The 27744-nt window shown below is 43.7% G+C and overlaps 1 long non-coding RNA gene across 1 annotated transcript in view; it reads left to right on the plus strand.

Moving 5' to 3' along the window:
• Window positions 1–27744, plus strand: part of LOC140847125 (uncharacterized) — a 749959-nt gene that overhangs the window by 691981 nt on the left and 30234 nt on the right. The gene's annotated exons all lie outside the window — the stretch shown is intronic.

The raw sequence follows: 27744 nt of genomic DNA on the forward strand, positions 1-27744 counted from the left end.
ATGGACGAGAGCACCACTTAGTGCCTTTGAGACTCTTCTGGGCTTTGCAAAATCTTGCCTTTGCCTCTTTGCTTCTTTCATGCCACAAAGCTCAGAGCTCCACGGGAGCCACTGTTGGGAAAACATATTGGCCTTTCAATGGCAGATGGGTCACCAAGTGACCATCCTACCCTATGCTTTTCAAAGACCTCTTTGGACTTGGAAATGAAGGCAGGCAATGAGCAGAACAGTGGGGGGAAACACCTTAAGGATGATTTAGGTTAGATAGATCAAAATTTTTTTCACATAGCCAAAGCTCTTAAAACACTCAGGTTTTTTACTGGAGGAGTTCATGGCATCATCCTTAGAACTCTTGTCTCTGTGAGGTGGTTGTCTATGACTTCCTCAGGGCATAGCCTCCCAGCTGTCAGCCCCAGAGCCAACTGTCCGTCTGTGCTGGGACCTGGGTGGGAAGATCCCCACTTGCTTCCCCGAAAGGGAAATGAACAGTGATTTCTCCTCACGGAAGGTTAGGGACCTGCAGATAAGGTGACTTCTGAGAATCAGTCCTTTGGCAGAAGGTAATTGAACAAAGCAATAAAAAAAGGAACTAATGGGAATGTAGCACAAGGAAACCCTACTAATATACTTCTTTATTCAGGGAACTAAGACCTCACCACATGAAAAAGTAAATAACATTTCTAAATAATGTGCATTAAGTCTTAGATCAGTACTTTAAATAGTCAACAGAAACAAGGTGATCTCAGTGACTACAGACTATCCGTGTAACAGATTATCTAAGTGGCCTGCCTGTTTCCTTTAACAGTCCAGTAATGGCAGCCACCACCTCACGTGGCTATTAAACACATGAAATGTAGCTGATCCTAATTGAAATGTGCCTTAAGTATAAAATGCAAAGCAGCTTTCAAAGACTCGTTATAACAAAAAATGTGAAATATCTTCATCGTTTGTTTACATTAATTGCATGCTGACATGGTAATATTTGGGGAAATATATTGGATTGAATAAAATATATAACAATAAAATAATAAAACTACTTATTATTGAAGTTAATCTTACCTATTTCTTTTTACTTTTTAAGTGTGGCTACTAGGAAACTTCAGATTTCACCTGCAGGTTTCATTTGGGACTCACATTATGTTTCCACTGAACAGCACTGCTTAGACCTGAACTAATTCAGGATCTGCATCTCTGTACCTGAGGCGCTGCTGGAGTGTGGCAGGTGGAAGTTGTTAGGAATTAACATTCTTCCCTCCTCTATGTTGGCCCTCAACCAATAACTTTCAAGAGTTGGTGTATAAGTAACCCAGTTCCCTTACCTCACAGGTGAGATAATTCTATGGCATATGTTTTGTGCCATTTCTAATATTTTCCCCACAGTGGCCCACTGTGATCCCATTTCCTTGCTGGCTTTTCTACTCTCCCCAAATAGACCACATGCATTCAGATTTCTTGCCTCATGTGGTGAGACAACTTACCCAAACTCAGGCAGTCAGGGAAGAAGAGGGTTGGACATGGCATTCAAAACATGGTGAGTTTGCAAAGGCAGATGGGAAGGCCCACTCATCTGTACATTTGTTCACCCATGAGTTTTACTGATGAATGTAGACAAAGACAGAGATTGTGAAGGCAGAGAAGAAGATCAGAGGAGCATGAGATGGCAGGTATTTCCACAGCCAAGGAGGTGAGTTGGAGACACAGGTAGACAAACGCACAGATCCCCAGTGGTCTCAGTGGTTTTTGGCATCTTATAGGCTACAGAGAGCATCTCACTGAAGGTATTAAGGCAGTGGAATGACAAAGACACCACAAAGCCTTAGGAGGTATCCTTTACTGGAAATGTGGGGATGATCTGATGGGAAGCCCTGGAAAACAGGCCAGTTCCACCTGTCAGACATGTTGTGTGATAATGAAGATCTCCAGCAGGCTCCTGACAAGCAGAAATCGAAAGGAATAATTACCCTAAATATGTATGGTGTTGTATGGCTTAATCAAGCATTTTCATATGCTCAATCCCATTTAACCCACCATCAAACCAGTGAGGCAAACAAATGCAAAGAAAAAATTTGATGAAAGGTATGCCAGCCTTGGTGTGTAACTGGAAAGGAAAGGATCAGAGATGAGCCTCGGGTTGGGCAGAATGGCGATATCGGTGTTTCACCCATCTGTCCATCCACTCATATCTGAGCACCTACTATGTGCCCGACACTGCTCTGGGCCTTGGGAATAGTTGTGAGCAAATCAGACAAAGCCCCCCCTGCCCCATTAGGGGTTCACCTGATATAAATCCTAGGGAATGAAGGATGGAGAAATTGTCTCAGGGAGAAGGAGATTTTAGTTTTAGATGTATTAACTCCAAGGTACAGTTTTCAAATGAAAATGCCTCATGGTCTACAGGCAATTTGGACGGTCATTTCAGAGAAAGTGCAAAGACGTGGTATTTGAAACTACTAATCACTACCCTGTGGCAGCTGTGTGTCACATGTAAGAACATTTAAACAACTAAATTTGCGTTAGATGTAAAGATGACAAACTTGGGTGCTTGAATATGTTTTTGTAGGTGTACGAGTGTGTGTAACTCTTGGGTACGGTTACGTCTGCATGTGTGTATACATATATGCGCACACTAGTTTTTGCTCCTCTAACCATGTGGTTCTGTGGACATCACCATGGTGGAACATAAGCTCTGATTAAAAAGGAGGACATGCTTTAACTCCCTCCTACAGTCACAGCTACACAAGGCTACTTAATGCCATTACCTTTTCTAGCAGTGGTCATATGTAGTGTCAGGATTTTATGTGACTTGTTTAACTTTTCACAATGCATTCATATAGGTCGTGGCATTATATTCTTAAAAGAACCCATGGGTCAGTGTTTAACGATGATTATGAAGAGTTAGCCATAGAGGTGCTGACATGTATTCCCCTGCTTTCTGTCTCTGAATGTAAATTTAATTCATAGGGATTACTCAGTTCTCTGTTATAGCCCATGAATGGCAAATGACCAATGGAAACAGTGTGTTTGCATTTGCACAGAGAATGTAATATTTTGATTGACTCTGTATCATCTTCCAGATGGGCTTGTTTGACTGATGTAGCCCATCCGTCCAGCCACACAATCATTTCCTTTAAACAGCTGGTCAAATGATCAAAATAGTGAGACATAGATACAGCTCAAAGAAATGTCTCCAAATAGTCCCAGATTCCTCCACGACAGATTTTAAATGGTCCCAGATTCCCTCGAGCCATAAATCATTTCAAGGGATTATTTTCCTACCTCCTCTCCATTACGTACTTCTAAAGAAACTGTACCCTCAGAGTCTCATATTTGTTCTCCCTCTATGCTCTTTCTTCCCCAATCTCTCTCTCCTCCCTTCCTTCCCTTCTTTCCCCTCCCCTCCCCTCCTTTCCCTTCCTTTTGCTTCTCCATTCTTGTTTCAACCCTCTTACTGGCTTTAGACCTTCACTTCATCTTTGTTACCTAGGAATCCCCTTACATACTTGACTTGGTTACCATTAGTGCATTCTGTTCCAGTTTAATGTGCTGTGTCTTGTGCACCCCTGAGGACACAGAACTGGTAATTGGCAGCCTGAGAAGCTTAACAAAAAGGTTATAAGACTCGCAGAACCTCACTTGCACTGCCCTTCTGCACATACAAATCTGATTTAGGTCAGTGAAAGTTACGTAGATAAAGGAGTGGAAAGGGGCCCTCCAGAAAGCAGATTCCCTGGCCTGTGTGAGATGCAAAGCATTCTTGGAAGTAGCATGGAACAGCTTCTGAAAAGCTTTTGGAATACCTGTCTAGCCATGGATATGCTAGAGTTCTCTCTATTTTTATTTATTTACTTCTCAGAACATGAGTCCTTTGGTTTATGAGAAAAAAGAGAAATTGGAATAAAATATCAAGATGGTAAAGATGACTGAGGCCAGCTCAACTGTCACCATAGTTTGTCCGCCATCGCAGATGTGAACGAGAGGAGAGAGGTGGGGGAGGAAGGCAGGGTCAGTAGTCTTCCTAAAGCAGAACAGGAACACTGGCATTCAGCTCAGCTCAGCCATTCACTCACTGCTAATGATTTGATCAACTCAGTGGCCTACCCTCGCCAACCCTCCATCTCCGACTTCTAGGAAGAGAGAAGAGTCACGTAAAGCACTAAGGCAGAAGGTGATCTCAGATCCAGCAGACCTTGGAGACTAAGGAAGAAGATTCTTCGAGCTTCAGTTCATCACTTGTAAGACAGGGATGGTAATACCTGCCTTAAAGGTTACTGGGGATTGAATGAGATGATAGATGCAAAGTTTATTATTAACCATTGGTTGTTGGGATCATTAATGGCAGTATGTAATAATAATAATAACAATAATAGTTCAGAATATTCAACTTCATCATAGATAAAATGGTAATTAATAGGACCTAATTCATACAGTTTATTGTGAGATACAAATTTTAAAATAGGTATAAAGTGTCTATCATAGTATTTAGCACACCATACCGCATAATAAATGGCAGTAGTAGTAATATTCCCTGTTGTTGCCATCATCACCTACCAAACACAGATTTGTGAAACCCACGGGGGGAGAGAGGGAGAGAGAGGAGAGAGAGAGAGAGAGAGAAAGAGAGAGAGAGAGCCCAGGGCAGAAGGGGCAAGAACTGGGTGGAGGTAGCGTGGCTGTGCCTTTACAAGCGAATTCTTCAGATGGGGAAGGAGGAAGGGCATTTTAAAAAGAAAGAAGAGAACTGACAAAGCCTGAATATGAAAATTTTCTGTCTGGTGTCTACCATTACACCCAACTCATACTCAAGAGTGAAGGCCAACGTCAAGGTCGCTATGCCAGAGAAGAGAAGACCTTGAAAATATCTAATTAATTATTATCGATTAAGTGAGCATTTATTTCTCCAAGAAACTATGTTTGGAATTATTTGATCCATTTGGCACTGAATCTCTCTGTCCATCAACATCTAAAAGGTGCCCTGAGTATGCATATTGTAGCCTTTGTACATTTGGTGCAGGCATATCTTTTCCCAAGATTTATTCCAAAAGACATCACAGACCTTCAGCCCAGGCCTTATTTTGGTAGAAGTGTCAAAGACACACAGTCTCCTTTGACAAAGGAGGAGAGAGACACACGGCTTCTGTCTTTGCCATTTAAGGCCTAAGTCCCACTAAGTCACAGTTCTGTTTGTGTCTGGACAGTAATGCACCACTGCATCTGTGTGGGGGTTTCCAGTGGGTGCTCTTTTCCCTGGACTGTGTTTTGCCTGTTTCTTATGATGACTTGTTAGATGATGGAGGGTAAATTGAGCATGATTCGGGGTTGTCCAAAGTTCAGCTCATGCGATTTCCCTTAACTGGTTCCATGTGATGAAATGCAAGCTTTGTTTTTATGCTCGGCTCTGCCTAACTCACACATGTGTGGTGACAGTCCTGAAGAACTACGTATCTGTGCTTGAAGTATAATATCGTGTCACCTGTGTGGGGTAGTCCATGGTAGTCTATTCAAATATTTCCCCCTGGAACATGCTTTCCACCCCACCTTGCCACCCTTTTGTGTTAAGGTATATAAAGAGGCACAAAAAAATAGCCCACACTAACTGGTCTAGCTTCTTTTCATAAAATGTAAGTATCTTTCCCCAGAGCACTTAGGATTATACTAAACCTCAGTGCTTCCACATGGCCCATCTCACCCATTTCATAGACAAAGCAGTTGAGGCCTAGAAAACCTGTTTCCACATACCAGTAGCAGAATGAGCTCAACCCTTCTGTGAGCCTCGGTTAGATATTTCTAGAACATCATGTGGATTTTAATAGGTCTGGGTAGCTAACAGGATCAATGGGCATTTGGGGAAAGCCACTTTATATCAAAATGAAATTATCTTAAAGCATTTGCAAGAGGATTCTAAGATCTGTTGAGCACCTATTATGTCTAGGCTCTCATCTAATTTAATTTCACAAATATTTTGTAAGCTCGTTATAATTTTCCCACTTTATGGGTGGGATGCCTGAGGATCAGACAGGTTTTAAGCTTGTCTGTAGTCTCACAAGGAAAAGGTGGCAGTACCAAATTTCATGCTCATCCTCTGGCCCCAAACCCACTATTCGGTTCAGTGTCTGGAGCTTGGCAAGGTGCCGAGGACCATCTTCTTCTAGGAGTCACTACAGGGTGAGGGGCATTTTGTACTGAACTTAAAGGCCATGCCCTTCAGCTCATAAGCCCAGGGTCTGTCACATATACGGTAGGTGCAGTCCGTTCTGAATCTGCATCCCAAGAATGTTGATATAAAACTGGAGAGCCTGGAAGCAAAGGGAGACTGCAGAGGAAGAAGTGCCCCACGTGTGAGTCCGCGGAAGGGGCCAGGAGAGAGGCTCGTGTTGGAACCTTTTAGGAAAAGCTGACTATTCCAGGAGGCACAGTTTAGAATGGATTTCTGAACACAAAATCCACGTTATCGCCTTGATTCAGACAAGAAGAGGGCTCTCAGGCCACATGCATATTCAAGTGTGTCATCTGGCTGTTACTATGGGGAAATAATTTACAGGATCATACAACCCACTGCCTCCTGTCATCTGCTGGGACCCTGTGGTGGCCGCGGCTGCACGTGGGGACTTGGCTACCGAGTTAATGTCACCTACTGTGTAAAATTGCACCTCAGCAGACGGAGAAGGCTGATTGGTCTCCATCAGGGCTACATGTGGTGAAGGCTTAACTAGGAGTAAAAACTATCCAAACCCCTGTGGCTCCCAGCAAGGGGTGTCGGAGCCAGGCCTGACATGGAGGCCTGCTGGTAGGATCACTCTGGCAGAAACACGTGGACATCCTGTGAGCCAGTCTGTACTGAACTTAGGAGCATTTCCTTGGGACTCTGAGTCAACCAAAGAATGTGAGTGTTTGGCAGGGGATGGCAATCTGGAAACCAAGTCTACAGGTCCAGAATATCCTATTTAGGGACAGCCACACTAGGAAGGCATGGGATACGGGAGGTGAGACAGAGAAAATAGGAGAGAACTTGTCCACTGAATTTCTTAGGCATCCCCAAATACCAGGGATAGATCCAGGCAAAGTAGCCCTGTGGCAGGGAGGACCAGTAGGACTAGTAGCATTTCATGAAAAGATAAACTTGCTGTGACAAGTCCTGGCATCTCAGATCAGATCAGGCCCAGGGCTGAAGACATTCTTCACAAGATCCAGGCTGCAACAATATATCTGTGGACCTGAAACGAATCCTTCATCCGCCTGGGGCTTCTGGTGTCTCCAAGTGCAAAATGGTCAAGTTAGAAAGAGATGAACTTCAGGCTCCTGCCTCATCCTGCCGTAATGCAAGCTCCTCTGCCTTTGCTGTCTCTGAATCCCACACACACTGTGCCACAGGGTGTCTTGCACATAGTAGGCAGTCAGAAAATAGTGCCTGGAAGAGAAGAAACCCTCTAGCAGCAGAGCACCAATCAGTCCTCGGGCATCGAGCAGGAATGATTCTGCTCCGGCGAGCCTGGGGGTGCTCAGGTGGCCAGCCCCCCCTTGGTGTGCTCGGCCGTTCCTCACGTTCCCCTCTTGGGGACAGTGACAGCACATTCCAGGGCTGGCAGGAAAGTCCCACAACGTCAGCTGCTCGGGTAAAGCAAGAAGGGAAATCTCAGATTCGGAGATGGCCAGGTTTAGCTCCAGAGACTGAGACCCGTGCAAGAATAAAGCTTTATGCCTGAGGAGTAATTAAGCACCGCATCCTTGAGACTCAACAGCCAAACAGACTGAAATCTCTTCCACCTTATCTTGGCGTATTGTGCTTCTGATTTTATTTATATGTATTTCTTCCTTTTTTTTTTTTTACCCAACCCCCCAATGTGCTTTAGCTTTGGCTAATGTCCAAGGATGACTGGCTAGGTAGTTAGCAGACGGTTTTCCCAGGAATAAGGAGACAGCCCCTTGACTGTGCAACCAAGCCAGATGTCAGAGTCCATTATTGGAGGGGGCGGGGGAAGAACCCAGGGAAGGGAAAGTGAGTGAGCGGTCAGCCCCACCGCCCAGGCCTGCCTCCTGTAAGGGACGTGAGCCTTCTCAGAGAGGAAAGAATTTTTTTAAAATTTATCTCCACTATCAGGTGGTGCACTGGCTACATTCTGTATTTAGACAGCAAAGCAGGGAGAATATACATATACATTTATATTTATTGTATTTTTTTCCAAGCACATCCATCTGAAAAGGCTTGGGCTGATTAATATTTTCCGCTGTCCGGTAACCATGGCAATAGGGTCAGCGGATATAATACTTAATTTAATCTTCCAGCTGCCTCAGTGTGCTTCGCCAGTGTCCCGAATAATAGAAAGCCTTTCCCCTCTCCCCCTCTCGCTCCTTCCTCTCGTATAGTATTATCTTTGCCAGTGGCTCCCTCACATGACCCAGAAGGAATACACTGGGTTTTTTTTCCTCATTTCATTTTGTATATGCACCTAAAATAAATTCCTGCGTGGTTCCGCTTCCCACCCGAGCCAGTTCCCCCCACAACGACCCAACCACCCCCTTCCCCCACCTCCGCTCCCCCCCGCTCCCCCCACCCCAGCAGCCAGTCTCCACCGAATGACAGGAAACGTGGGAAGATCCTGATAGCTTTCATAGCAGCACCGTACGGTTTATAACCACGCTCCTCGGCCAAATGAGCCCATGCCGACTCCGCTCCCACCGCAGACCCAGGCGATTGGCCGAGAGCGCCTCGCCCGTCCGACTCGCTCTCCAGGTGGGTTAAGCGTGTTGCTTTGTCTCCATTTGGCCCAGTTCCCTTGTGTCCTAGCTCTTCATTTTCTTTCTCTTTCCTTCCTCCTCCTCCCCGTCAATACTTACCCTTTTTTTTTTTCAAGCTACCATGTATTTGCACACACTCGATGTTTGGTGGGTTCTAGGATAAAGGAGAAATTGGTTTTGAAACCTAGGTGGACTTGTACGTAGGAGCAAATCCGAAGGAAGACAGTTTGGGGAGACAAGGGGGTGGAGATCCGAGATGGAGACTTGGGGGGTTTTCCCACTTTCCAAAAAGCTGCTGTGGATTCTCTGATTTTGACTTCACTTGTCTCTTTCTTCCTTTGGTTCATGATCCTGCCACTGATTTATTCCACAGCTATTCAAAGAAAACGTTAAGATTAAAATAGTACTTTCTTCCCAAAGCTGGGGTGGTAGGGTGGGTGGTGAGGAAGGATATTTAAAAGCCAGAAAGAGAAAAGAAATGTTTGAAATATACGAGTTATGAGAAAACTGCAACATTTTTTTCCATTTCTGTTTATTTATAGACTTTTATTAGTCCTGCCATTGACTCAATGAGTGTATTTTCCCATTTATGCCATCCCCCCAACAGCTTTTGCTATTGTTTTTTTGAATAGTGATTTCCAAAGCAGAAGAGTATTTTTTTAAATGAGGAAGTGAACAACTGTCCCCCTCATTTCTTCCTCTGAGGAGCGTAAACCCCAGTTCATTCCTTCAGGATTTCTTGCTTTCCTTTTATGGAAGAAACAGGTGAAAAATATCATGGAAATGTACCAGCTGTGCATGCATTGGCTTTCACCTGAAATGGACCAGTTCAGTTGATCACGTTCTCCCCGAATGGAAGCAGCAGCCCCGTCTCTTTGGTGCCGTGTTTCAGGGAGGTATGTGTTCTGTATCTTCAGTCTCGAAGGGCAGCTCCTGCTCCCTTTGTCCAGTTCCCCCCTTCAGGAAGCCGTGCGCCCAGTGAAATCATAGCGTTGTCTGTCACTGACATGTCAGTAATGGGAAGCTGCAGGAGCTGGGGGCCAGAGGAGAAGGGGTGTGCACCTGTCACTATTGTGAAGTAGGTGTCTCTGCAGAGCCACCACCACCAAAAGCAGACATCGCCTTCAACGTCTTTTGCAGACAAGCCTCATGTGAAGTCATGTGACATTTCATTTCTCAGGCAAGTCCTATGTATGGGAGCAGTTATGACGTGAAGGAGCAGGAATCCCATAGATGCCAGTGTGCCCAACATCCCAGACATCCACAGAGACAAAGATGCCTGTAGATTTAACCTGGGCTGCTAGTGCTATTTGCCTAAGTGAGGACATAAAGACCCTGTAACGTGAGGCATGCACCCAGCCAAGTGTGAATATATACACAAGTGCCTCTAGCTCATCACTATGGCTACCAGTACCTCCCCGATGAAATCGTGGGTATCCATGGGCCACAGGTCCTGTGGTGTGAATGCTGGCCCCCATTTTATGGGGGGCATCATCTAGCTCTGAGTAGAACATCCCTCGAGAAAGCAGGGAAGGCCATCAATAGTTCCAAGGGAACACGGCACTCAGGACACAGGGGCGCACACACTGTGCTCAGCGTTTGCTGTCATGCTGAACACTCTTATGCTAGTGTACCAGGGAGGTGCTGAGAGGTCGCAAGGAGCTCAGACTGTCTCAAGTTTACCTCAGTTAATGGACTTCAATTTAATAATAACCAGGGAAATGAGAAGAAAAGGAAGCCGTTTCCTGAGCTCACAGCTAAGGGCCAGAAAGAGCTGGGGCATCGCTTGGGGACATTCAGCAGCTCTAGTTGTCCTCATCTCACGGAGCTACCAGGCCCTCGCTCACCTTCAGCAGCTGGTTGCCTGTTGCTCCCACTCTAGCAAGTCCTCCACATCTTGCACTGGGGCTCCAAGACACCCACTAATCTCTCTCTCTGCTTCTGTGTCTGTTTCTCTTAGAGGCACCAATTCCCTATACTTTCTTCCGCAGCGGCATCTACTTTTTTCTGTGGGGTCCTCAGCCTCCGCACCACCTGCCATATTGAAAGCACTGAAGTCCGCACTCCCCGGGAGCGAGGTCTGGGCAGCCGGTCTCCATGTGTATGGCAGCTTCTTAGGCCCGGCCACTGCACAGGCCACGGCCCCCATTCTTTGGTTGTCTGGGGATCAGGGACCCTCCTCTGACCTCTTTAAATGTCCCCTTTTTTGAACATCTGAAGGGGTCATGGGCACGGTGGGCCCGCTAGGCTTCTCAGCCAATCCTTTGAATCATTAAGGGTCCCAGCCAGGCTCCTTGACTTAACACCTTGTGGCACGTCTTGTTGACATTGGACACAAGGCTTTATCAAAGGAAACCAAGAAAAAAAATGTGCATTTTCCAGGCCATTTTCCTTAATGGCCTTTTAGAAGTTCCCATTTATATTCAAAATGGACTAACCACAGGTTTCTTGATCTATGGCCCTTTTTTGTCCAATCGGTGACTTTTAATGCTGTATCTTCAACCACTTTGAGTGGGTTTACCTCCTGGTGGAAAGAAACGGAAAGGAGAGATAACCTGCGGCTTGCAGGAGGCAGTTTATCAAAGTAAACAAATGGCTGTTTCTTTTAACGAAAAATCCTATGTAACTGCAAGCGAACCTTTCCTTTCTCCCTCTAGTCTCTCCCGGGAGGAGCGGCCCCTCATCTTCCCCAGGGCGAGGTGCCGCGTGTGGCCAGTCGGGTGGGACAGGCTTTCCACACAGGGGCGCAGGCTGGCTTTCTGCACTTCCACCTTCCACACACAGTGGCTTTTCTTTCGGGCTTCTTTTAATTTTTCTAATTAATTTTGAGAGCTCTTTGAGACATTTTCCATTTTGTTCACAGTTTGAGTCCTGCTCTGAGGTATTCTCAATAAATGCCTTAGTGTCTTTAACAGAATTCTGTCAGTGTAATGGAGCCTTCTAAAGGGACTCTTATTCCTGTTTAATTTAGATGCCTGATCTGGTTGTCATTTCCAATCCAGCCCTGGCTTTGATTATTGATGGTGACCTATATATAAATCATGAGCAGTTACTACGCAGTTCAGAGACGGAGGCAAAGACTGCTGGTTAAATGTTCCAGAGTTAAGGTACTTGTGTCTGATACAGTTCCTTCTTGGGAGTTGCTGGGACAGATTTTCTTCTAAAACAGTTGACTTATTTCATGCTGAAGGTAGGTCCCTCCCACCACAAATCGTGAGTGGTATGCATGGGTGTGTTTAAGGAGAGGCAAAACATTGAAAATTTTTAGTGTGGATTTTTGTGACCATAGTACATTTTTTTCTGATGCCTTATTTTCTTCTCTCAACTGCTGAAATCTCCTTTTAGAATAGTCTCCTCTCATCAAGTTCCTATCTGGATGTTCACAGACCTGGTTTAGCTGGTGCTGGCATAAATCTGCACCCCTCTTATGTTTGCGCCTCAGGTGGATATTTGTACCCTAACATGAGGAACTGTGAAGACAATTCAGCTGTTTTCCCAAATGTGTGACTTGGAAACATCCAGTATTCCACAAGGCGAAAAACACAGAAGTCCTCCTCCACTTTGGAGAATGCCTGTCAGTCAGTTGCCACCTGCTCAGAAAGGGAACTGCCAAGTGCGAAGTGGCCACTTGTCATCAACTTCCCAGACCCTGAGCACATTCATGAACTCATGCCCCTCATGCAAACTCATTCGTGACCTGCACAAACATGCCTCTCCCTCTAGCGCAGTGCCGCTCACAGGGGATGCCCCATGGGTGGAGGAGCCCACCACTCTGCTTATCTTTCTTGGCTGTGGCCCAACAGAGGAGGTCGTGGGCATGAGGGCCTGGGAAGGTATCTGTCACTTCCTCCTGCAGGCCATTCAATTCTCTTTAGCTACATAGTATCTGCAGGCTCAATATCCTGCTGCCTAGGATGCCAAATAAGACGGAAGTAGGTCTGTAGTTTTGCCCATGACTAAACCTCCGCTCCAGGTCTCATATGCACATAATTCACACATTCTGGGAGATGGGATTCTCTCAGGGTAAAAGTGGTCCCTGCTCCTTACTTTCCGCTTCCACCCTGTGGTGGAATCTTCCGGCACCAACCAGATGCATCCACCACTTGAGAACAGAAGCGTCCATTCCGCTGGCTCTCGGAAGTGTTGGAGGCTGATAGCTCTGCACAGAGTCCTCTCTCTAGTCATTGCCCCAGGTTAATAAAGCCCTTCCCCAGAGGGAGGCTGCATCCCCTTCTGGAGCTCTGCCTCAGGTGAGTCCTTGGCTTTATCTGCATCACAGTTCAGCTTCTTCCCTGACCCCGTTCTGCTTCCCTCACCCTGTCAAAGGTGGTGTTGATCTAAGCACACCCCTCAGTAACCTGCGTGCATGGAAATCTCTCTCATGGTCTCCACACCTAAGGCCCATTTCCACTAAGACCTTCCATGGGGTGCCCTAGGGGCTCCAGCCATTCCCAGACAACCCTGAGACCTGAGAGACACGATCTGTGATGCATTTGGACGCCTGCTCACTGAGCAGTTATTTCTTGGGCTAACTTGTGTGTTCACAATAACTACAAATTTCATGAAAATGCCCATCTTTTTAAAAGATGGTGTTGCCATGATTTTTATGTAAAAGAATCCCCCCTTCAGCTGCTCAGGGGTTGAGGTTGCCAGTGTTTTGGAAAATCATTATTTTCACGTTTTTTATTGTAGCATACATACATATAATAAGGAGTATGGGTCTTGAGTATACAGCACACATGCTCATTTTTACATATATATAAATACTCATGTGACCAAATCCATCCAGCATCCCAGGAAACTCTCTCAAGCCCCCCAGGCAGTGTTCTTCCCCCACAGGCCAATATTGTTTCAACCTCTACCCACATAAATTAATTTGAAAGTGATTATTTTCTGCATTTTCTGTTTCTACATTTCGTTTATGGTCTTCAGCCCTTGGTGAGTGCCAGTGGAGGAGTCGCCATCTCTGTTAGGCTTTTAAAAGGCAATAAAACACACTTAGGAAGCAGCACACACAAGGGAAAAACTCACAACTCAATATTTATATGAAGTGCTTAAAAGTATAAGCAATGACATTGTTAATATTGTACACATGTACAACTGAATAGGCATTCATACTTTGCAGAGAAATGGTTGCAAAACGCTATACAACCAAGATGTCAAATTATTTACAACTTAGTCAGCAGGATGGTTAGGTTAGAGTTGGAGGAGTCATTAGACTGGGATTTTGAAGTTAAATTAAGAAAAGCAATTTAAGCTCTGGATATATTGCCATTTTTTTGTTTTCTTCAAGGGGTCATACATTTTTTAAGGTATCACCTTGTAGCCCTTGTATCCTTTTGCCCCCACTGCTGTTGAAGTCCCTGCCTTTTCCTCACCATTCCCTTTGAGGTGCTCCAACCTTCACTCCTTATGCTGTTGCCAGGATTCCCAGAGAGTTTCAGGCTGCAGTTGAGGCTTTGTTTCCCAAGAGGAAAGGAAATAAAAGTATTGTGTAATGAATGTGGCTGTGGAGAATTTGTCAGACAGTCCCCAGGCGGCTGAGGACTGGGTGAGGCTGGAACCAGATATGTACATTGCTCCCTGTCTGCATGCCAGTCCGCTGGAGGTGGTGGTACAGTCTCCAAGCGTCTCCCTCCCGAATCAGCCAGGCCCCGGCCTAAGAAGGAGGGCCTGTGTACTTTGCAAGGAGGCTAACATGGGGTCTACTTTCAAAGGCCCCAAAAGGCTATGGAGCGGCAGAGATTAGCAACAGCAGGAAGCCCCTCCTACCCTAGCCTAATGAAGGGAGGAGGTGGTGGTACAGAACGCAGGGCCAGGGATCTCTGGGAGGCGGGGAGGTGCTAGAATCACAAGAGGCTTGTCTGGCAGCAGCTGGATTATGTGGGAGAAACCGCAACTTCCAGTGGGGCCCCTCAGAGCAGAGGCAGCAGGGGAGGAGAAGTGGGAAAAATACCTGGCTTCTCCTTTACTGTCCTTCTCCCGGCTCCTGACAGTGCCTGCGAGGACTGAACCCAACCAGAGCCATTTGGCAAGGGTGCTCTTGGGAAATGGTTTGCACAGGGTGGCCCTCTGGAATGTGAAACAGGAAGGGAGGATTTGAATACAAAGAGGCCAGTGCCCAACTGGCCCCCTTTCTCATTCCTCATTAGCTGATGAAGAGAAATCCTTCCTACCACTTTGATGTAGAGCTAATTTCTAAAGATGGGTTTCTAAGGAAAGTGAAAGGCTACCTTTGCCTTCGGGGCCCAGGGGCATCTAGCTGGAGGCTGTGTAAGGGACTCTGTCTCTTGCTCTTGGGGAGCTTGTGGATGCAGCACCTTCCTTTAGAATTTACAGGCGATCTCAGTTTCATAAATCAGCAGTGTGCGCTCCGTGTGTGAGAGTCTGCAAATTCTAAACTAATATGTCGCTCTCTTTCTGTCTAGCATCATATTTATGTTAAGGCTCCATAAATCGTGCTCTACGTTTCTGCAGCACGACTGCGATAAAAAGTGATGTAACCAACAATAAGAGAGAATGGAAATTAAAATGCAAGGAAACAAAATGAAATAAAAACTCATGTGACCTGCACTTTAAAGCTCCTTGTTTCAGAAATGTGCACTGATTAGAAGAGGGAAATCAAGTATTCAGTCTGCATTTAGCCACTTGGCCACTAAGCCATTCAGCCTGTCCTTGCCATTGTCAAATGTGCCTCTTGTCCAGGTCCCAAGGATTGTTGTTGGATCAGAGGTGACGGTGGTAAGCTTCTGAGCCTTAATGTCTTTTCGGGAGTAAAATTTCCACAGGGATCTTAGGGGCAAGTGCATTGAGGTGAGAGAGTAAGGGCAAAACCATCATTTTCAAAGACTGAATTTCCCACCAGCAGGTGAAGACAGAAGCGGGACTCAGGTAAGCACGTCTTGGGCTTGAGCCTGGAATGCTGCTGTTCCCTCTCTGGCTCAACAGACCCCCACAAGCTGGGTTTCAGCTGCCCCACTAGCCAAAGCATCTTTGGCATACAGATTTGAGCATATTTTATGCACACTGATTTCTTCCCTTCGCGTCGAATTCCAAGGAGGCACGAATGTACCAGAGCTAAGCAACCAGCCTGCTAAGTGGTTCCCTTAGCTGGTAGAGGGCAGTGATTTCAAAAGGAAGCCGCCTCTAGGATACAGAGTGTCTTCCTTTTCTTTAGGGGTAGTTGCTTTTCAAATTTGTTTATTACATTTGAAAACTGCATGAAACATCAGGTTATGCATCAGACCAAGGAATTAAAGGTAATAGTTTAACATGCTAAAGGAATTTTGCCAGCCGGTCATCAGTACCAATCCATCACAATTATTAGAAACAATGTACTCTGTGGTGGTAAAGAGATACAGCCATATGCAGACACACACTAAATAAGTTTGCTCTTAGACTAGCTGTTTCCTCCCCTGCGCAGGCCAAAGCAGAAACTGTTTATACAAAAGGGAAATGCTGAGAGGTGGGACTCAACACCACACCGTGTTTTGTTTTTGTTTTGTATTTTGGTTTCAGTCACTCCTGTACGTCTCCAAGTAGGGCTTATGTCAGCACTCCAGTTTCCCTGTTAAAAACAGAGATTGGCCCTGGATTTGAGGGTTTAATATACACAGAATATGATGGTGATACTCATGATTACATGTAAGCATCAGCAAAACCCCCATGAGGGAAGAAGAAACCAGGGGTGGATGGCGGAGGCAAATTGATTCAGCCCAGAAAAGAGACCTCACCCAAGTGTATCTGCACATCTGGGTGCCCACTTTGGTTTCTATTCGAATTTCTCTCCCAGCCATACCTTCATTAGCCGACAGAACGCTGGAGGCGGCCCCCCTTTCCTGGAGCCATTTGCTTTACGTAAACCAGCTAGCAAACCGCTCCGTTCGTATTGATGTAGACATTACCACAAATCGCCACTTAGGGACCTGAACGAATTGACTAACTGGTTTCAGATCCAATACACATAACTTGATCAGACACAAAGTTTAAGTACACTTGCAGGCCTGCCAACCGCGCCTACCAGGAAGTGACTCGCTGGCTGTCAGCTTGAAGGTCCCGAAGGGAAAGCAGGGAGGAAGGCTCACAGCCCTAGGGGTCAGGCGGCGGGTCTGGAGGTTTCCAGAAGAGCCGCCTAAGGTGGAAAGAAATAAGACATTCTGGGCAGGAAGCAAGGCAATTTCAAAAGCTACGTGGACACTTCAGTCTAGGGGGCACTTGATACAACTTTCATTAATTTGGCTTTTTATCATCCCTTCCAGCAGCTCTGAGGTCTGGGAGGCTGAGTGTCAGATGACACAGGAGATGAGTGAACTCAGATCAGAGAGATCTCGGCTGACCAAGGGTCAGCCGCATGAGCGTCTGCCCGGAAGGCTGCCAGGCACCCAGGAACAATGGCTTTTGAGTTAATTGTTTTCTCAGTAGCCAGGAAATTACCTGGGTAGAACTGGGCAAAGGCCTTGGGAAGAATGAGCAGCCCTGACCGTGAGAGGTCAGGGCGGGTGGGTGGTGTGTCTGGGGCTGAGGACCAGCCTGCCCCCTCTTCTCACGCTCAGCCCTGATTAAGTCGCTGACCGTGTGGGAAAGGCTGGCTGGTGTCTGACCCACTCTAACTATCATTGTGTGAACTGCTTCTCACCCCTTCAGGGTATAAATTTTTGTTTTCTTCCCGTCACTTTGGGAATGGGAATGCTGCTTTTCTGTGACACATAAGCCTTCCCTTGAAAAATTATGTAATAGAACTTAGAAGGTTGGATGTGCAAGTGAATGGATAGGTTGGACATGTAGCCATGGAAGTTTTTGGGAAAAAAAAGAATAAATGAGAAAAATCTGTTGCTTCAGCGGATGTGTATGAAGAGTCTGTGCATAAATGTGTATGTACTAGGGTGGGAGCAATATTGATAAAGGAGAACTGGACAGGATCTTGGCACGAAAGGATTGTATAGCCTATTAGAAGCAGACCTGGCTGACAGCTGCAATATGATAGTTTTTTGTCAAGAAAGGTTTTTGGTCAACAAAGACTGAAAGTTAGAACAGAGAAAAGAATAGGGCTAAGTTGTAGGGAGAGAGGTGGATATAGGTGGACTTTAAAGACTGTATTAAAGTGAGAAGCCTTTAAAAACTGAAAGAAAAACCCTGGTTTAAATATGAACAAAATAATTCTTTTGTTATCCTATATTTATTATATTTATTTTGTTATATGTATATTTAATATTTTATTTCTTTTATTATTCATTTGTTCAATATGTGCTTATTGACCACCTACCGTGTCGTCGAAGCATTGCGGACGCAGTGAGAAATAATTCAGACGAGGCTGGTGACCCTCCGGAGTTTACAGCCTCACCCCAGTTGTCTGGGAGCAGGTTATTGAAGGCTGAAGGCATTTGGTGGTGAAAGCTTAATCCTTATACACTGAAATGATTTAATGTTAAAGGTGATTTAGAAAGTGATGATATAATAAAAGAACAAATAATGGTGGAACATATGCAGGACCTGTTTGTGCCCAGGAATTGTGCTGGGGTTTTCTCTATTCTATCACTTTGTCCTCACAACCATTTTGTGAGGAAGAGGCTCTTGGACCCGTTTTTCATTTGTGCCACAGAGAGGTTGAGGTTCATGTCCCACGTTATGGAGGAAGCCCTGGTTTCAAACCTAGACGTGCCTGCTCTCCAGTCCTTCACTCCTCCTACGTCATTCCCTACACGGGAACGACGGCGCAGCTTCCCCAGTGGTATGGAAGTCGGGCCGAGGTGGAGAGGGTCTGGGGTCAGGGAAACCAACTAGGGAAGTAATCATACTGTTATTCTGTGGGAATAATAGCGAGCACACAAGGAGAGACAGAGCATGCAAGGGACAAAGAGATGGAGAAGAGAGACTCGGTGGTCTTGTCAAAGCTCCCCACAGAGTCAGGAGGCCTGTGGAGGTAGAAGAGTAGGAGTCAGCTGGAGGGGTGGGGAGGCAGCGACATCGGAGGGTGGGAGGGAGGCTGGAGCCAGACGTAAGAGGGGATGATGGATCTCACTCTGAACAGGTTTCATGTGAGGAGATGGTCGGGCATGCAGATGAACATGACTGAAGGTAGTGGGGTGCATGTCATTTGAGGGAGATTGAAGTTTGAGATACAGATCTGGGAGCCATCACCCAAGGGGCACAGCAAGCAGGGGTACCCAGCTGAAAGCAGACAATTGCCTCTGGCTGCTTTGTCCAAATGCACTCGGTGTGCCTAACAGGCAGCGGGCATTTCGTGGACCACCTGGTTTCTCAACCTCAGCACCAATGGCACCTTGGGCCAGAGAACTCATGGCTGTGGGGGGCTGTCCTGTGCACTGCGGGGTGTTTAGCATCTCTGGCCTTTACCCACTAGATTCCAGTAGCAACCCCCCTCTATCTCGGATATCAAAAATGTCTCTGCTTACTGCCAAATGTCCCCTGCAGGGAAAAACTGCCCTAGTTGAGGGCCGAAGATAGACCAAAGTTCCATTCTAGTCCACATGGCTATATGTATGCATACCATGATATACATACCCATATGTATACATACATAAACATATGTATATCTGTGTCACTTCCTTGTACATATTATGTATATCTGTGCTACTTTTCTAGTCAGTAGGACTCAATGCTATGCTTGCAATTGCACCGTGCAATGAAAAATGGCTCTGAGAAGGAGTGGTATGAATGTTGCATATTTCTGAATGCTTTGGCCCCCAGTTACTTACCTATAGTTTGAAATCTTTTGAGGAATGTTCAAACTCAATTATACAATTTTATTTTAGGGCCTGTGTCCAAGACAGTTGGTTTACCAGCCATCCATGTGCTCTTTTAACATGCTTAGGACAGTTGAGTCAGAGCCAATGACTAATTCTAGTTACTGGATTAGCAGAGAGAATGTGACGTGTATCACTTCTGGGCTAAAACAGATAAAAGCCAGGTGTCTTTTCCATCTCTCTTCCTCTGACCTGACACAATAGCATCAGAGGCCATGTTCCAGATGACTTAGTTTCAGGATGAAGGAGGACTGCCTCAGTCATATCAGACTTTGCAACGGATATGGTATGTCAAGCCACTGAGGCTTAGGGATGTATTTGTTACCACAGCAGAGCTTAGCTTTCCTCTAGTAGAAATCCCACTAGTATAAAAGGCTGGAGGATTAAGAATATTTTAATGAGGTTTTGCCAGATGTTTATCTGCTTTGTAGTAACATGACAATTACATATAAAAACTATACCTAATAGCATAGTAAGACGAATGTTAGTCACACTGAGAAATCTGACATCATATTTTACATTCATTCAGTGAACTATCAGTTAGCTGTTACCTCTGTAGTTGCCTGGTTTCAATGGAGTTGTTTTTTATTTTAATTTTTAACATGAGATGATGTTGTTAAATGGAGCTTGTGTCAATGAAAAGGTATGATTATGTAACATACCAATTCAGTCTTGATTTCAGATGTATCAAGTGTACACCTTGAAATTAATTTCCACATTGCTTAAACCAAAACAAAATCTTCACTAGTGTGGACAATAAGGGAATCTCTTGTGGGTTTTCCCTAGATGCTTAAAAGTTTTGCAATTAAGATTGGGCAAAACTTCACAACTTTATAACACATTATAAAAATATGAAAAACTGGGGAGAGTATTAAAGATGGCAGCATGAGAGGAGAGACAGAGGCTTCCTCCTAAAACTGGATACAATTAGAAAATATAGTTGGCGCAACTAATCCTGAAAGAGCAACAGGAAAGAGGACGGCGCCAGACTGCACACACCTGGAGAAAAGAGCAGACCTCAGCGAACGGGGTAATGTACCAGAGCTGTGGCCAGGCAGGACCCGAGCCCTTCTCCCACCCCAGCTCACAAGCGGGAGGAAGAGAAACTGAGCAGGGAGGGAGTGGAAGGCTTGGGAATGCTGAAATCCTAGCTCCGGAGATCTGCGCTGGGAGCACAAACCTACATTTCAGGGTGCTTTCATCATACTCTTCTGATTACGGGGTTGGAAAGCTGGCACAGGCAGAGTACCTGGGGAGACTGGGATTCCAGCCACTTGTGGAAAGCAGGGATCCATATCTGGCTGCTCTGGGACAAAAGCTTATACCTGTGTGCTCGGCCCACTGGCTCAGGCAGTGGAGACAGGCACAGCAGCCGGAAGTGGGGAACAGCTCTTTCCTCCCCCCAGGCACCAATACCGCTCCCCTGCAACCCCCAACATTGCGTCAGGGGCTGAGCAGCTCCAGAATAGAGCATCTGGACACTAGAGGGCGTCATATACAAATATGAAACGCCAAAGAAACCTGGTCCAGAGTAAAATTATGAATACAACTCCCGAGAAGGATTTAAGTGATATGGACCCCGTGACTCTTCCTGAAAGGGAGTTCAAAATAAAAATCATCAACATGCTAATGGAGGTATGGAAAGACATCCAAGAACTCAGGAATGAATTCTGGTCAGAGATCCAATCGTTGAAGAGCACGATGGAGGGTATTAAAAGCAGGTTGGATACAGTGGAGGAGACGATAAATGAAACAGAAAGTAGAGAAGAGGAATACAAAGAAGCCAAGGCACAGAGAGAGAAAAAAGGATCTCTAAGAATGAAAGAATATTGAGAGAACTGTGTGACCAATCCAAGCAGAACAATATTCATATTATAGGGATAACAGAAGAAGAAGAGAGAGAGAAAGGAATAGAAAGTCTCTTTGAGGAGGTAGTTGTGGAAAACTTCCCCAATCTGGGGAAGGAGATAGTCTCTCAGGCCATGGAGATCCACAGATATCCCAACACAAGGGACCCAAGGAAGATAACACCAAGACACATAGTAATTAAAATGGAAAAGATCAAGGATAAGAACAGACTGTTAAAAGCAGCCAGAGACAGAAATAAGATCACATACAAAGGAAAGCCCATCAGGCTAACATCAGACTTCTCAGCAGAAACCTTACAGGTCAGAAGGGAGTGGCATGATGTATTTAATGCCATGAAGAAGGGCCTGGAACCAAGATTACCTTATCCAGCAAGATTATCATTTAAATTTGAAGGAGGGATTAAACAATTTCTAGATAAGCAAAAGCTGAGAGAATTTACCTCCCCAAAACCATCTCTACAGTCTATTTTGGAGGGACTGCTACAGATGGAAGTATTCCTAAGGTTTAATAGCTGTCACCAGAGGTAATAAAACCACAGTAAAGAAAGTAGAACAGCTAATCACTAAGCAAGTGCAAAATTAAATTAACTATCCCCAAAGTCAATCAAGGGATAGACAAAAAGTACAGCTTGTGATACCTAATATATAAAGAATGGAGGAGGAAGTAAAAGGAGGAGAAACAGAAAAAAACCTTTAGGTTGTGTTTGTAACAGCATACTAAGTGAGTTAAGTTAAGTTAGACTCTCAGATAGTAAGTAAATTAACCTTGAACCTTTGGTAACGACAAATCTAAAGCCTGCAATGGCAATAAGTACATACCTATCGATAATCACCCTAAATGTAAATGGACTGAATGCACCAATCAAAAGACATAGAGTCACTGAATGGATAAAAAAACAAGACCCATCTATATGCTACTTACAAGAGACTCACCTCAAACCCAAAGACATGCACAGACTAAAAGACAAGGGATGGAAAAAGATATTTCATGCAAACAACAGGGAGAAAAAAGCAGGTGTTGCAATACTAGTATCAGACAAAATAGACTTCAAAACAAAGAAAGTAACAAGAGATAAAGAAGGACATTACATAATGATAAAGGGCTCAGTCCAACAAGAGGATATAACCATTATAAATATATATGCACCCAACACAGGAGCACCAGCATATGTGAAACAAATACTAACAGAACTAAAGAAGGAAATAGAATGCAATGCATTCATTTTAGGAGATTTCAACACACCATTCACTCCAAAGGACAGATCCACCAGACAGAAAATAAGTAAGGACACAGAGGCACTGAACAACACACTAGAACAGATGGACCTAATAGACATCTATAGAACTCTACACCCAAAACCAACAGGATACACATTCTTCTCAAGTGCACATGGAACATTCTCCAGAATAGAAACATACTAGGCCACAAAAAGAGCCTCAGTAAATTCCAAAAGATTAAAATTCTACCAACCAACTTTTCAGACCACAAAGGTATAAAACTAGAATTAAATTGTACAAAGAAAGCAAAAAGGCCCACAAACACATGGAGGCTTAACAACATGCTCCTAAATAATCAATGGATCAATGACCAAATTAAAATAGAGATCAAGCAATATATGGAAACAAATGACAACAATAACACAAAGCCCCAACTTCTGTGGGACACAGCAAAAGCAGTCTTAAGAGGAAAGTATATAGCAATCCAGACATACTAAAAGAAGGAAGAACAAACCCAAATGAATAGTCTGATGTCACAATTATTGAAATTGGAAAAAGAAGAACAAATGAGGCCTAAAGTCAGCAGAAGGAGGGACATAATAAAGATCAGAGAAAAAATAAATAAAATTGAGAAGAATAGAACAATAGAAAAATCAATGAAACCAAGATCTGGTTTTTTGAGAAAATAAACAAAATAGATAAGCCTCTAGCCAGACTTACTAAGAGAAAAAGAGAATCAACACACATCAACAGAATCAGAAACAAGAAAGTAAGCATCACAACAGACCCCACAGAAATACAAAGAATTATTAGAGAATACTATGAAAACCTATATGCTAACAAGCTGGAAAACCTAGAAGAAATGGACAACTTCCTAGAAAAATACAACCTTCCAAGACTGACCAAGGAAGAAACACAAAATCTAAACAAACCAATTACCAGCAAAGAAATTGAGTCAGTAATCAAAAAACGACCCAAGAACAAAACCCCTGGGCCAGATGGATTTACCTTGGAATTTTATCAGACATACAGAGAAGATATAATACCCATTCTCCTTAAAGTTTTCCAAAAAACAGAAGAGGAGGGAATACTTCCAAACTCATTCTATGAAGCCAACATCACCACCCTAATACCAAAACCAGGCAAAGACCCCACCAAAAAAGAAAACTACAGACCAATATCCCTGATGAATGTAGATGCAAAAATACTCAACAGAATATTAGCAAACCGAATTAAAAAATACATCAAAAGGATCATTCACCATGACCAAGTGGGATTCATCCCAGGGATGCAAGGATGGTAGAACATTCGAAAATCCATCAACATCATCCACCACATAAACAAAAAGAAAGACAAAAACCACATGATCATCTCCATAGATGCTGAAAAAGCATTCGACAAAATTCAACATCCATTCATGATAAAAACTCTCAACAAAATGGGTATAGAGGGCAAGTACCTCAACATAATAAAGGCCATATATGATAAACCCACAGCCAACATCATACTGAACAGTGAGAAGCTGAAAGATTTTCCTCTGAGATTGGGAGGGAACAAGACAGGGATGCCCACTCTCCCCACTGGTATTCAACATAGTACTGGAGGTCCTAGCCACAGCAATTAGACAAAACAAAGAAATACAAGGAATCCAGATTGGTAAAGAAGAAGTTAAATTGTCACTATTTGCAGGTGGTATGATATTGTACATAAAAAACCCTGAAGACTCCACTCCAAAACTACTAGAACTGATATTAGAATACATCAAAGTTGCAGGATACAAAATTAACACACAGAAATCTGTGGCTTTCCTATACACTAACAATGAATGAACAGAAAGAGAAATCAGGAAAACAATTCCATTCACAAATGCATCAAAAAGAATAAAATACCTAGGAATAAACCTAACCAAGGAAGTGAAAGACCTATACCCTGAAAACTATAAGACACTCTTAAGAGAAATTAAAGAGGACACTAACAAATGGAAACTCATCCCATGCTCTTGACTAGGAAGAATTAATATCATCAAAATGGCCATCCTGCCCAAAGCAATATACAGATTTGATGCAATCCCTATCAAATTACCAACAGCACTCTTCAACAAACTGGAACGAATAGTTCAAAAATTCATATGAAACACCAAAGACCCCGAATAACCAAAGCAATCCTGAGAAGGAAGAATAAAGCCGGGGGGGGGGGGAGGGGAGGATCTCGCTCCCCAACTTCAAGCTCTACTACAAAGCCACAGTAATCAAGACAGTTTGGTACTGGCACAAGAACAGAGCCACAGACCAGTGGAACAGATTAGAGACTCCAGACATTAACCCAAACATATATGGTCAATTAATATTTGATAAAGGAGCCATGGACATACAATGGGGAAATGACAGTCTCTTCAACAGATGGTGCTGGCAAAACTGGACAGCTACATGTAAGAGAATGAAACTGGATCACTGTCTAACCCCATATACAAAAGTAAATTTGAAATGGATCAAAGACCTGAATGTAAGTCATGAAACCATAAAACTCTTAGAAAAAAACATGGGCAAAAATCTCTTGGACATAAACATGAGAAACTGCTTCATGAACATATCTCCTTGGGCAAGGGAAACAAAAGCAAAAATGAACAAGTGGGACTATATCAAGTTGAAAAGCTTCTGTACAGCAAAGGACACCATCAATAGAACAAAAAGGTACCCTACAGTATGGGAGAATACATTCATAAGTGACAAATCCGATAAAGGGATGACATCCAAAATATATAAAGAGCTCACGTACCTCAACAAACAAAAAGCAAATAATCCAATTAAAAAATGGGCAGAGGAGCTCAACAGACAGTTCTCCAAAGAAGAAATTCAGATGGCCAACAGATACATGAAAAGATGCTCCACATCGCTAGTCATCAGAGAAATGCAAATTAAAACCACAATGAGATATCACCTCACACCAGTAAGGATCGCCACCATCCAAAAGACAAACAACAACAAGTGTTGGCGAGGTTGTGGAGAAAGGGGAACCCTCCTACACTGCTGGTGGGAATGTAAATTAGTTCAACCATTGTGTAAAGCAGTATGGAGGTTCCTCAAAAAGCTCAAAAGAGAAATACCAATTGACCCAGGAATTCCACTTCTAGGAATTTTTTTTTAATTTGAAATCAATTTATTTTTATCTATTTATTTATTTTTTTGAGAGGGCATCTCTCATATTTATTGATCATATGGTTGTTAACGATAAAATTCTGTTTAGGGGACTCAATGCACAATCAATCAACCCCAAGCCTAATTCTCAACAGTCTCCAATCTTCTGAAGCATAACGAACAAGTTTTTACATGATGAACAAGTTCTTACATAGTGAATCAGTTCTTACATGGTTAACAGTGCAAGGGCAGTCATCACAGAAACTTTCGGTTTTGATCAGGCATCATGAACTATAAACAATCAGGTCAATTATGATTATTCATTTGATTTTTATACTTGATTTATATGTGAATCCCACATTTCTCCATTATTATTATTTTTTTTAATAAAATGCTGAAGTGGTAGGTAGATGCAAGATAAAGGTAGAAAACATAGTTTAGTGCTGTAAGAGGGCAAATGTAGATGATCAGGTGTGTGCCTATAGACTAAGTATTAATCCAAGCTAGACAACGGCAACAAAACATCCATGGATGCAGAAGATTTCTCTCAAAACAAGGGGGGTGAGGTTCTAAGCCTCACCTCTGTTGATCCCCAATTTCTCACCTGATGGCCCCCCTGCGACTGTGCCTGTCTTAGGTTGTTCCTCCCTTGAGGAATCTTACCCGTCTCTGGCTAACCAGTCATCTTCCGGGGCCATACAGGAAAATGTAAAGTTGGTAAGTGAGAGAGAAGCAATATTGTTTGAAAAGGTTAGCTTTTTACTTTTTTGCAGATTTATGCCCTGTGGCTTCTATGCCCAGCATTTGTCCTGAGGTATCTTTACCACTTGGAAGAATTATGATACTCAGTAATTTCGATATGAGGCACGAATTCTACTTAGGGGTTGTAATTATGAAGGAAGAAGAGAAGCTATAGAAGTAGCAGATGGAAGAAAACATGGGAAGATTGATTATTTCTTTGACATATCTTCTTGTAGTGTAACATAAGTGTGTATAGGTTTTAAACTACTAATTAAATTGCATGCACACATTAACATAATAGGAATACAGCTACATAACCAAAGCAGACCTACAATTACCAGCCATATCCAGTGAAACCAAGAAAACCAGTTAGCCACCCTAGGCATTTGTGAAAACTTATCAATGATGGGTATTGTCTAACTGAATTTGAATATTTTGAGAAAAATCAGACAAATTAAAACAACACATTCCTGGGAACTGTTGACATCCCATATGTTCTTTTAACAGTAGATAGTCTATAGTTGCAAGATTTTGGAGTGCTGAAACTTGCACTTCTCCTAATTCTTGGTTGAGTTCTGACAGTATAGATTCAGTCAAATTTGTTATTTTACTGTATGCACAGCCAGCTTAGATATCTCCTTCATTCCAATGGCAAGTCCAGGAACCAGTGGGGTGAATGCAGCTACAACTACAACAGTACCAGGATCTTTGTTGAAGTTTTTTGATGATCATATTCTGGAATGACTCTTCCAGAGAATGTTGATGTTGGAAGTTCTTCTTCATATCGTATCTTAATTCATTTTCTGGGTAGCCAGATTAGGCTTTGATCCTCTGTATAAACACAAACAAACCCTTTGCCCATACTTTGATATGCCCTTTATACCATTGTGAAGAACTTATTGGAGATCACCACACAGGAACTGCTTTTTTTTTTTTTAAGAGAAAGGAATATTATCAGAAAAATGTACTTCCATAGCTGATCATCTGACACCCTTTAAATGATCAAAATTAAGGATATTTAAAGCATGCATTCATTGTTGATTTGCAGTTAGTTTTATCCTATCAGGGAGTAATCCCCCTTTTCTTTCTTTTTTTTTTTCTTTTTTGTTATCATTAATCTACAATTACATGAAGAACATTATGTTTACTAGGCTATCCCCTATGCCAAGTCCCCCCTACAAACCCCATTACAGTCAGTGTCCATCAGCATAACAAAATGTTGTAGAATCACTACTTGTCTTCTCTGTGTGTACAGCCCTCCCCTTTCCCCCACCCCCCCATTATGCA

The sequence above is a fragment of the Manis javanica genome, chromosome 17, assembly GCF_040802235.1.
Source record: "Manis javanica isolate MJ-LG chromosome 17, MJ_LKY, whole genome shotgun sequence".
NCBI lineage: Eukaryota > Metazoa > Chordata > Mammalia > Pholidota > Manidae > Manis > Manis javanica.